Below are 13,395 nucleotides of genomic sequence, written 5' to 3' on the forward strand. Positions count from 1 at the left end.
ATATGCAGAATCCTGGCGTAGCAGCTACCCCACTCGGCCTGGCAATAGGACTCGGCACGGGCGCAACGAAGTTCTGGCCGAGCAACTATCCCGCTCGACCCGGCAATAGGATTCGACACAAGTGCAGCGGAGTTCCGGTCGAACGGATGCGGCACAGGCACAACGAAGTTCTGGCCGAGCAGCTAACCCACTTGGCCTAGCAACAGACCCACTATGTTATCTCTCGACATCCTTTTGGGAGTTAGTGCCGCTAACACTAGGCATCGTCGACAAGAAGATCGTACGACAGAAGCTTCCACCGTCACATCAGAGATATGCTCGGCTTGTTAAGGTATTGTGTTAGAGACAATTTATTGACAAGTCGTTTCAGGGAAAATTTCGAGAAGCGCACTCGTTTAGGGAAGTGTGCACGCGCGCTACATGAACTCTATATAAAGGGGGTCTAAGCATCAGCAGAGGTACACGATATACACTATTTGCGCTACAGTGTTCATTCTTGTTATTCCGCCTTCTACATCATCGCCGGTGACTAATTTGAGCGTCAGAGGGCCAATGCCGGGGACCCTTTCCCTGGCTTGGCACTGACGTCATCTGTTTTGCTGGGCGGAGTGGAGTCTACGGGTGGTCAGCGGGACCTCCACATCCCTAGCTTTCCATCAAATTGACTTTCGGACAGGATCATATTGGGGCGGTCTGTGGGAACTTAACCTGCATCCAACTTGAGAAGATGGAGGACGCTAGACAACTCACTATCGTGACGCTCACCAAGGAGGAGATCGACATGCTCGTGCAAGCCCGAGTGACGAAGATGGTCGAGCAACAACAACAATAGGCGTTAGTCGATCAACAAGCACCACAGCCTGCAACATCGGAAATCGGAAGACAAGCGGGGCTAGAAGACCAAGTGGAACAAGTTTCCGTATGGGGGCAGAATAGGAGGTCAACTGACACGCAGGGAGAAGCGCCGCACGCGCCAATCCCCTTCCATCGTGCCTTGTTCCAAACCCCCTCAAAAATATCCCAAGTGAACCAGGAACGGGGATCATCTTTGGATGACACTCCCGTTCAAGATGCATGAAAAGGCAAGGCGCCCGGAAGCCACGCTTCGCCCGAACGGATCAATCTACAATTCTCTCAGGAGATCTTGCGTGAGACACTATACCCTGTTGGCGATCAAGGAATACAACGGAGCGACCGATCCAGATGATCATCTGGATAAGTTTGATAATGCAGCCACGCTGCACCAGTACACAGATGGGGTGAAGTGCCAAGTCTTTCTCACTACGCTCTCCAGATCAGTGCAACGCTGGTTCAGAAGATTGCCGGACGGATCAATACGCAGCTTCAATGACTTCCGAGCTACATTCCTGTACCATTTTGCCAGTCGCCGATGCTATCAAAAGACGAGCGTCAACATCTTTGCCATAAAGAAGGTGCCCAAGGAAGCACTCAGAGCGTACATCAAGCGCTTTAACCAAGTAGCCATGGGCATTCCATCGGTCTCTTCTGAGATGATGATGAACGCCTTCACCTAAGGGCTCGTCGAAGGAGAGTTCTTCTTGTCACTCATCAGGAAGCCGCTCAGGAACTTCGACCACCTGCTCAAGAAACCACTGAATACATAAATGTGGAAGAAGCACAAGCGGCAAGAAAAAAGGAAACACCGACCGAACCCTTGGAGGTGTCCAAGCGTCGACCGTCGAACAACCATCAACCGGCCAAAGGGCCAAGGGCAGAGGGAGTTGGTTCGACATCCCATGCTGACTCGTATCAGATAATGGGAGACAATTCGCCAGTCAGAAGCTTAGAAAGTGGTGCGAGGGCTATGGCATCCAGCAGACCTTCACCTGTGGCCTACCTCTAGAGCAATGGGCAAGCGGAAGTCGCCAATAGGGAAATCCTCAAATGGCTACCGGCTCGGCTCAACCACACCGAAGGCAGCTGGGTTGACGAGCTCCCCAGTGTGTTGTGGGTCCTTCATACAACCCCAAAGGAGGGGACTGGCGTAACTCCTTTCCACTTAATATATGGGGGTGAAGCAGTCGCCCTTGTAGAGGTTGGAGTGGAATCCAATCAGGTGCGGTTCTACGATGAAGTAAATGTCGGACGGAGATTCATGGACTAAAGCAGTCATTCGGCTAATGGTGTACTGACAGCGGATGAAACAGAACTACAACCGAAGGGTGATCCCGAGGTCTTTCTATTGGATCGCGGCGGCCGACTAGAAGGAGGGTTGAATAGCCTGCAAAAATAATAACAACAAACCCTTCTCGACTTTTCTTAAACTAACACTTGTAAAATATAAAAGCAGTAAAGTAAACCAGAAAAAAAGAGGCACACAGGGATTTACTTGGTTACAACCGGGGGTCTCTTACAACGATGAAAGCGTAAAAAGAAAGAAGTTAAACTCTAAAAGAAGCACACAAGTGTTGGAATTACAATTCTTGAGTTTTTGTTAAGCTTTTGGACTAAGGCTGTATTTATAGCCTTGGTCAGGGCGCCCGGAAGGGTTCCAGTCGCCCTGGGGGGATAAAACTTTATCCCCAATGTAATGGATCGTGCTTGACGCGATCTGGTAAAAAAGCCAACTCTGGGTGCTCGGAATGGTTCCGGGAGCTCGGACGGTCCGGGCGCTCGGAATGGATCCGGGTGCCCGGACTACTAAGTCAACCAAGTTGACTTTCTGGTCCGGACCCACTGTTCCGGTGCTGCTCGCCTCGGTCCGGGTCTTCCGCTCCGGCTCTGCTTGCATGAGTGATTTCAGTCAACTGAAATAAGGCTCACCCGAATCCAATTTCGCAATTCTCGAGCGGGCTCCCGCTCCGGCTTCTGGTCCCTCGGAATCGTCGCTTGCTTCCTTCTCGTCCGCTAGTGTACTCATCCACAGTCTTCGTCCCTTGGTTGCACCCCGTGCCGACCTTCTCGCTAGCTGCGTCTCTTACTCCCCGAGCAGTCTTCCGCTCCGACTTCTCGTCCCTTGGAACCACCGCACACTTCCTTCTCGCCCGTCGGTGTACTCTTCAGCAGCGTCTCGTCCCTCGGACACACCGCGTGTCATCCTTCTCACTAACTGCGTCTTCCGCTCGACTACTTATGCTCCTAAGCTCCTGCACACTTAGACATAAGGTTAAAAACTGACAAGACCTAACTTAACTTGTTGATCACACCAAAATAACCTTGGGGTTCCAACAAACTCCCCCTTTTTGATGTGAGCAACCCAAGTTAAACTAGGGTAAATAGACATAAAAAAATGAACTAACTAATTTTGCAATAAAGTACAAAAAGATAGAAAATTTAAATTTTGGTCTACCTCCCCCCAGACTTATACTTTTCCTTCTCTCCCTTTGATCACATAAAAAAATGGCATTCAAAGAAAAACTCTAAGGGAAAAAATTTGTAACTTTGGAAAAATTTTGAAATAATTTTCAACGAAAAAATGTTCTAATTTAAAAGATTTCTAACTAAAATTTTAAGTAAGAAAATTTTCTAGGTACAACTTTAAGTAAAAGAAATTCTGACTTAGGAAATTTTGCAAAAATATTTTTGAAAAATTTTTCTAAGTAAAAAATTTAAGCAGAAATTTCTAATTTCAAAAGAACTTTTTAACTTATTTTTCTAAGTAAAAGTTTAATGAAAAAAAATTCTAAGTAAAAAAAAAGTTTAAAAGACTTTTTAAAGCATTATTAAATTTCAACTTTAATGCTTTATTAGAAAGTTAATTAAACATTTATTTCAATATTTTGGCTTCCAGGTCGTGGCGAGATACTAGGCCTTATTGGTTATTGGAGCAACAACCACTTCCTTAGACAAAGCCTCATAAAGAAACTCACTGTTTAATTTTCTCGCTGAAAACGCTAAATCCGATTAAAATTTAGATTAAGCATGACTTAGGAACCCAATATAGGTTCTAGCCAACTGGATTAACTAAGAATTTCTTAGGGACATATTTCTTTGAAATGTTTCTAATTTGTCCCTTATGATATCTAAAATACCAATTTAAATTATTAAATTTTCTAACATTGGTATTAGATGAGCATGCATGGTTTTTAAAATTATTTACTTGTACTTTTAAATGATCATTTTCTACTTTTAATTTTTTATTTTCTAATTTAATTTTGTCAAATTCTTCTATTGGACAAGATTTAGCTAATATTATTTTTAAATTCTTAATTTCTTTTTCTAATTTACAACAATCCTTAGTTAACAATTTAATAAACTTAAATAGTTTCTCGGGAGGAAGAGATTGTACCTGACTTACTTTGTCGATCTCGTTGTCCGTTTCTCCCCCTGAACTGCTGCTTTCTTCCGACGTAGCTCCCCCTTCATCGATTGTCACGCCCCCAAAGGAGTCCCTACCAGACAAAAATCTGGTAGCACCTCCCCTGTATCGGTGACAATCTGAAGCATAAATACATACAAAATACATCAGCCACATGCGGCTGGAATATATACACAACCACGCAGTTATAAAATCAGCCCACACGGCTGAAACAAGAATAAAAATAATCACGAAGTTATATATATACAATAGACAGCCCACTCGGTTGTATTAAACCAACACAGCGGAAAGACAATAACGAAAGTCCATACAAAACAAATCAACACACTGCTAGCCGGCTAGGCTTTATACAACAATCACAACAACAAATACAACAACACATCAAATACAGCGAATACCAAATACAAATAAAACAGATACAAAACCTGAAACGATCTTAGGATGTGACGTAGGACCCGACAGACAGGATACTCCAAGCGACACACCAACCATCCAACTGCTACCTGAAAACATAAAGGTATAAATGCGGTGGTGAGTATAGGTAACTCAGCGGGTAATAGACATGATAATGCATGGTCCATAAATAAACATGGAGATCAAAGGTATACAGTCTCAGTAGGGAATAAAGAACATGATCATACTATCATAAACAATGCACCTTAAACATAATTGACATAATAATCTGACATACAAACTGTACAAACCACAACTATCATAATGATAGATACATACCCAATCTGGAATCGACACCTGGTACAATGGTCAGTAAACTCACCAGATCTGCAACAGACCTACTCGTGACACCTGTGCAATATAAATACGACTGCAAATACATGTAAAATAAATGACATGTATGTATCATAACAACCATATGCAACAATCATATCGCAAACAAATGCAACATACCACAAACACATGCAACTAGTATCTACTAAGCATGTATGCAAATATATCTCCAACGATGCACTGCGCATCAAATGCAAATATGCATGCATGCTCCATGGTCACCCCCACCACCTCTCTAGACACCACAACCCTTGTATGGCCGAGAGGCTTGGGTCCGTGACAAACCGTACTAGCCTCCAGTACAAGCACCGCTATAAGCGGCCGAAGCGAACGGTCAACTAAGTAGTTATATAACTACATAGCTAAGGGTCCCTGACCACTCACATCTCTAGCCCTCTGACTACTGTACCCTCAAGACTCACTACTCCAGAGTGGTCGAGGCTGACAGAACACTGAGCAGTTGAGTAAGCGCGACAGGACTAGCTCCACTCCTAGCTACCACTCTCCATCAGTGGTCGAAAGGATAGCTATAAACGACTAACGACTCTCTCAACCACAAGGAAGACAATAGTCGTCAGCAATGTAATGAATGATGAACATGATATATATATAATCATGGTACGAACATCGTCATCATCCATGCAACTCTAAATCCACATGAGTACCCCACAACATGAGTATAATCATCATGATACCTCCATATATCCCACCAAACATATGTATATAACTACACATGTATAGTCAACCAAAAATATCCAATAACCCCACCAGACACACATACACAACCCCACGTGTACAATCAACATGTATCCTCCAGTAAAAACACATCAAACACGTGTGTAAACCACAGACATACAATCAACACAACTCCTCCAAAAGTACGAAACAAACACGTGCGTGCATACAACATGTAAATGTAAGGTCAACATGATAACTCCTATAACACATACCATCCTACATACAATCCCCGTCATATGCACAATCAGCATGATAATACAAACAACCCGACAATCCCTACAATACATACTCTACACGTGTAAACATAGCAAGTAGATATCAAGAGTAGAGACTGTATATGATATAACTAGAAAACCTCAAAGATCAAGCATAAGTATCAAGCAGGAAAGTAACAAACGAACGTGATATAAGGTACAACAGCCTAATCCATCACATAAAACCATGCGCTAAGCTCAATAAAAATCTACATAGAGCCAAGGAAGAAATACCCGCCTTTATCTGTCGACCGCGTCAGATAAATCAATTCCACTTCGAGACGCTCGTCCCGAATCCAAGTCTTGCGAATCACATGGTATATATATAATGTTTAGCTAATCACATAATCAACAACAAACTAAACCTAAAAACTTAATCCTACGTCGTTTAGGTAACCCTGTTTAGTTTCCACCCAATGATCCAAACCAAAGTAGATGATAGGCTCATCCTTAAATTCAACTCTTTCTATATCCAAACATAATCCACAATCATCACACTAATCAAATCTCCTCATGAATTAATCCAATTTAATTCACGTAATTCATCATCAATCAAACACTAATCCAAACTCATCATAAATCCTTCTAAATCCACTAATCAGTCCAATACAGCTTACTTTAAATTCCTACAATCCATCACATAAAGATATCAACCACAATAACCTATCATAAAATCAATTCTCCATCACCACAATACTACTATTCACCTCCCCTTCCTCTGTCAATTCACATTCACAATGACTACTATATCACAATCAATCCAATGATCCTTAATAACAATCATGAACTCATCAAATGCTAATACAGAAATGGAAAAACGATCACTGTTTGTTACCTCCACACTAGGGCACAAAGCTTCGTTTTGTCCAGCTGCCCTCACCACCACAAGGTTCACCAACCTTCGATTGTAGCTACTGAAAATTGGAAGCTAGGGCAAGGTGAGGTTGCTGAACTCCCAAACAATTATCCTAAAACATAACCAACATCTCAACATATGAGTATTAGATTTAAACCTCAATCCATCAACTGAAACTAACCAACTTACCCTCTGTTGAACCCTAATTTCTTGCCAAAACGATGATGTCTGGAAGATGCCCAACAACTTCATACCAGAACCAGCAAATGACGTCCAATACTGAATCTTGAATAGGTTGATGGTCAAAGTAGATGTCAGCAACAAGCCACAAGTAGCCAAAACCTATCTGTAGACAACTTCTTGACGAGGGGAGAACAATTGGAGTTAGGCCACAATCACCGGCACCAGTTGGCCGGAGTGGAGAGGTCCGATCTCGGGCCCAGGTGCGTAAGGAAGAGGGCGACGGCTAACCACAGCGATCGGAGCTAGCAACTGTCGGCATTAGGGCTCATTAGTCATCACCAGCACAAGTAAAGAGATAAGTCGGAGAAGAGGCTCAAGAAACCTACACCCTATCGCCAGCTAGCGCGCACGGCTTCCGACGAGCACCAGATGTCCACGACTAGGGCCGACACCGATCGAGCTCCGGCGACACTTTCCCTCCGATAACGCGACGAAGCCAAGATCGCGGTGGAAGAAGCCTCTCCGTCGGCATCGGGCCGTCCGTGCGCGAGAGAGAAGGGGGAGGGAACTAGCACTCGGCTTGGCTCGTCGCTCGTCGACGTCGTTGCCCGGCAACAGATCGAGTTCCCGAGAGTCGGCGGTGAGGTGAAGAAGGTGAGGATCGGGAAAAGGCAGAAGGCATTCGGGATCGGGGAAGGAAAGAAGCTGAAATGGATTATATTTTAAAGGAATAAGATTAATTTCCTCTTATACTTAGGTTTAAACAAATTAAACCCTAAGTTACTTCTTTAATCAACTCCCATTTGATTTGGGTATTCCAAATAGGCCTTCACTGTACCCCGAATCCATCCCCTCAAAACGGGTCATACGGACTCCGTTTAAATCCTGAAAAATTTCTAAATTTTTTTGAAAAATCCAATAAGATTTTTCGTCCAATAACATTTATTATTTAATTTTTACGGTATCTTACATCGATTCTCTAGATGCTCATTTCGGAAGAGCTTGACTCGCAGTCGTCGTCTTGATGACTTGCCATTAGTGCAAGTTCGGAGAAGGCTTCGACTTCTGATTCGGACGACGCATCGTCCCACGTCACTTTTAATGCCTTGCATTTTTGGACATGCTTCTTACCTTTGTCTTTGTCCTTATTCTTTAGCTTGGGACAATTGTGCTTGACGTGCCATTCTTTGTCGCAGTGGTAGCGACAGATGGTTTTTTTCTTTCTACCCTGCGGATGGTTAGTTTTTCTAGACTTACAAAGATTCTTGAATCGTCTTACCATCATTACCATTTCCTCATCGCCGAGAGAAGACTTTGACTCAGGTTTGTCTCTTGATGCTTTGAGGGCGACGTTGTTCTTGGGCTCCTTCGTACCTGCACATCTTGATTCGTGCACTTCAAATGTCGAGAATAATTCTTCCAATGTAATTTTTTCTAAATCTTTCGAAATGTAAAAGGCATATACTAATGATGCCCATTTTGTATTTCTAGGAAAATAGTCTAGTGCGTACCTGAGCGAATTTCGATTACTTACCTTTTCTCCGAGATTCCAAATTCCGGTGATGATTTTTATTTTAATTCTCGAGTGCAGATGTGCAACTGGCTCATCTTCCCCAAGTCGTAGGTTGGTGAGCTGGTTCCAGAGTAAATCTCATTTTGGGAGCTTGGCTTCGGACGTTCCTTCATGCAGCTCAAGGAACTTCTCCCAAAGTTCCTCGTGGAGTGGTAGTTGCTGATCCGGTTGACTTCTTGTGGCGGGAGAATGCTTATCATATGGTACTCTGCTTTTCCGTTTGCCACGTAGTCGGCCTGCTCCTTTTTCATCCAGTGGTATTTCTCCTTACCTTCCGGTGCTGTAAAACCGAATCCATAATTAACATTAAACCAAAATCTGTTTTAAAAAATACCTACATTCGTTTTTTCCAGCTAGCGAATTCCCCTTCGAACTTTGATGGATAGATACTCGGTCCGACCATTATTTCATTGCTTCATTTGACGGTTAGTCCTCTTGAAACGCCTTTACTCTGATACCACTTGTTGGACCGTTGGGGACCGGCTAGAAGGGGGGTTGAATAGCCTGCAAAAACAATAACAACAAACCCTTCTCGACTTTTCTTAAACTAACACTTGTAAAATATAAAAGCAGTAAAGTAAAACAGAAAAGAAGAGACACATAGAGATTTACTTGGTTACAACCGGGGAGGTTGTTAATCCAAGGAAGATGTCGCACTAGTATCTCCTTCAGGCGAAGAAGTCTCTTACAAAGATGAAAGCGCAAAAAGAAAGAAGCTAAACTCTAAAAGAAGCACACAAGTGTTGGAATTACAATTCTTGAGTTGTTGTTAAGCTTCTGGACCAAGGCTGTATTTATAGCCTTGGCCGGGGTGCCCCGAAGGGTTCTAGGCACCCTGGGGGGATAAAACTTTATGCCCAAAGCAATGAATCGTGCTTGACGCGATCTGGTAAAAAAGCCAACTCCGGGCGCCCGGAATGGTTCTGGGCACTCGGACCACTTAGTCAACCAAGTTGACTTTCTGGTTCGGGCCCTCTACTCCGGTGCTGCTCGCCTCGGTCCCAGTCTTCCGTAAGCTTCGCTTGCTTGGGTGATTTTAGTCAACCGAAATATGGCTCACCCGAACCCAATTTCGACCTTTTCGAGCGGGCTTCCGCTCCAGCTTCTCGTCCCTCGGTATCGTCGCGTGCTTCCTTCTCGTTCGCCAATGTAGTCATCCACAGTCTTCGTCCCTTGGTCGGACCCCGTGCCGACCTTCTCGCTAGCTGCGTCTCTTGCTCCCCGAGCAGGCTTCCGCTTCGGCTTCTCACCCCTCGGAACCACTGCACGCTTCCTTCTCATCCGCCGGTGTACTCTTCCGCAGCACCTCATCCCTCGGACGCACCGCGTGTTGTCTTTCTCGCTAGCTGCGTCTTCCGCTCGACTACCTGTGTTCTTAAGCTCTTGCACACTTAGACATAAGGTTAAAAACCGACAGGATCTAACTTAACTTATTGATCACACCAAAAAAACCTTGGGGTTCCTACACTTTCCAGGTCGGCGATCTCGTGTGGAAGAAAGTAAAGCTGGTTGGCGACGTCACCAAGCTCGAAGCCCCATGGGTGGGACCTTTAAAGGTCGTACAGAGGCTCCGCCCAGGTGCCTACTACTTGGAGGATGAGAGCGGAAGGCAGCTTGAGCGGCCGTGGAGCGCGAATCATCTCCAACCCTATAGGGTCGGGTGAGAGGTGCGTAAGTGAACACAGATGTATTTGTATATTGCTCTATGGATGCAGGACAAATATGAATAAAAGCAAAGTACACCACTTTTGAGCTGAGTCAACGGTCGAGCGACGACCTTAAACCCTCGTCTTCACCAACGGTTGAGCAGCGACCTTAAACCCTCGTCTTCACCAATGGTCGAGTGGCGACCTTAAACCCCTATCGTTATCAGCGGTCGAGCGGCGACCTTAAACCCTTGTCTCGATAAGCGGTTAAGCGTTGATCTTATAACTCAAGAACGATGAACGACCAATCATGAATACGCGCTACTCAAAAGCTGCAAGTCTTCAAAATATGGTGACCATTCAGGATTATTCTGCTATGACTTCTTGTTATCGATCGGAAGGTCACAAAGCCACAATAAGAAACTTGCAATCTCGCTCAGGGTATTATGCGGCAACATGTGAACAACTAAAATGCGAGTCAAATCGAAAGATGCCGAATGGCCGCAAGGGGACGAACAAATAAGAAAAGATCATCGGACGGGCGATCATTCATTAATACTTGGAATGAGGATTACAAACAGCTTGCATGAGGATTACAAACAGAAGGGTGAATACAAAATCACTCGAGCAAAGATCACTCTAGATAATCCAAAACATTATCGGGCAGCGATTCAGTCAGCTTGTCCCGACTGATGACCTTACTCGATAGAGCAGCAGGGAGGTAGCCGCCTTCCTTGAGTTGGTTGAACATCCCTTCGATTGCCAGGTCAAACAGATGAAGTGCCCGGTCGGTGACCTTGTCATTAAAAATATCCGAGCGGATGTAGGTTTGTTTCATGAGTTTGAACCTACTCGACTCAGCTCTCTGATATGTCTCTAGGGACGCTTGGGAGGCCTCAAGTTCTTCCTTCAACCGGGCCAACTCTTTGTCCTTGGCGTCGAGCTGGGTCATTGTTGAAGTTTGCTCGGCCAACCGTCCATCCTTCTCGGCCTTCAGTGCGGCCTCAACATCCTTTAGGTTTTGAGCCAATACCCGAAACTCTTTATTCTTGATCTCCAGGTCTTCAATAGCCCGGAGTTTCCTGGTGTTGGCCGAATGGATTTTGGCTTCAAAAGTGTTGGCTTGCTTATTAAGCCGAGCTATTTGGGTGGCCTCCTCAGCATTTTTTCCTTTCTCTGCCTCTAGCATCTCGGCGCTCTTAGCCAGATCAACTCTTAGCTGAGCCATCTCAGTATTCATCTGCTCTAGCCTCTCCTGAGAAGCAGATGATTGGCCGCTCGGCGTCTTCAGTTGCTTAACCTCCTGCTCTAAAAAAGCAAGCCTTTGTCACATGGTCAGACTCTCTACCCAATATTGAGTAACCAGGAAAATATAAGCATCGGTCGGAGATAAATTAAGAAAATACAACACTTACCCCAGTGGACATCTAGGTGTGGCTGTCCACGAGCGTCCCCAGAGACATGACCATTGCACGGGCTCGGGTGTCAGCTCATATTTGTGCGAGCGGCCCCTAAATGATTATCTGGTGCTCTGGGCTCGGGATTCAGCGCCATTCGACTCACGACATTCCTCAGTCAAAAGATGGAGAACTGCCGTTATGTGGCGTTGGCCTCTCGGGGCTGATTGGGCCGAGGTTGCTCTGCTGGACGACCTAGATGATAACGTCGGACAGATGCCAGACTTTCAAATCTTTGATGGCAGTGGAATGAAGGCAACTAGCGGTGCGCAAATGGTTCCCTATGGCAGATCGGATAGGGATGGTGTCCGATCAAACAATGTAGGGGGAATAGTTGTCGGAGCTAGAGCTAGGGTCGAGGTTTCAACCCGCTCGACGAAAGGGTGCGAGCTAGTTCTGGTGGGGGTCCACACCACTGAGGAAGCAGATCGCGATGAAGTCTCCACTCGGCACCTCTTGCGCCTTATCAGCGGTTCCCCAGATGAGGCTGAATCCGACACCCTCCCAATCGGAATCACCGGCAGCCGCTCGAAGGGAGTGTTCGATGCACCAACCGCTCCACCGTTGGGCATTCGGCTGGCTATCCCTTCGCTCACTAAGGCTGGAGTCCCCTCGCTCTCTCCATGCGGGTCTTCTTGTGAGCCGATCGACTACAGACCGCGGCTCTCCAGCTCGGTCACGACCACCGCATTGATCTCAATGTCCGCAAGCTTGGCCTTTTCGGGCAGATGCGCACGCAGCTTGATGTCAGCTGCAAAAGAAGAAGAGAAATCTGTTAGAATTAAAGGAAGAAGTGAAGAAGTTGCATACCTAGGCTGGATGGAAGCCTTGTGCGGATCGGACTCATACTGAAAACGTAGAGGACACCCTCCAGCAGTAACTTGTGGATGTTATATTTTTGACCGGCCAGCATTGAAGCTGCATTGAGATAGTCCGATCAGCTCTTGTACTTTTTTAGTGGAAGCTGACTCGCCACTTCGAGCTGCTAGTCGGTCGGGAAGTCTGGCCGCTCGGGAAGGCACACAAAAAAGAAGTACTCCCTCCAATGCTTGTTGGAGGTCAACATTTTATCTGAAAAAACTAAGCCCACTCGTGCTTGGAAAAAAAGTCCTTGTCTCGGACAATTTGGGATAATAAAAATAATAAAAAAGTCGAGGAGTGAGAGGAATGTCGTGCAGGCGAAACAGAACCACCATCCCGCACAGCAGCCGAAAGGAGTTCGACACTAGTTGATGAAGAGAGATGTGAAAATATTTACATACCGCAGGAAAGAAGGGGTGGATTAGAAATCACAAACTGGTAGTAAATTGATCCCTAAAGAAACAAAGACAGCCAAGCGGCGGAGCATTTGGTCGAACGGAAGGAGAAGGAAGAAGAACTTGGTAATTGGAAGGAAACTCATAGGTGGCTGTCAGACTCTCAGCATCACTGGCGTCAAACCTAGACTTAGTAGAGGTGTATCAAGGCCCAGGGATGGTAACGGGAGTCTGTGAAGAGCTCGCCATCGCAAAAAGTAAAGAAGGCAGCAAAAAGATACGATTGAAGGGAAGGAAAGCTTACTAGAATGTCGGCAGAGGAGCAAGAGAGGAAGGATATCGCTGAGAAACAAAGGTGGAGTATCGC

This window comes from Zingiber officinale, chromosome 7B (assembly GCF_018446385.1).
Source record: "Zingiber officinale cultivar Zhangliang chromosome 7B, Zo_v1.1, whole genome shotgun sequence".
In the NCBI taxonomy this organism is placed as follows: domain Eukaryota; kingdom Viridiplantae; phylum Streptophyta; class Magnoliopsida; order Zingiberales; family Zingiberaceae; genus Zingiber; species Zingiber officinale.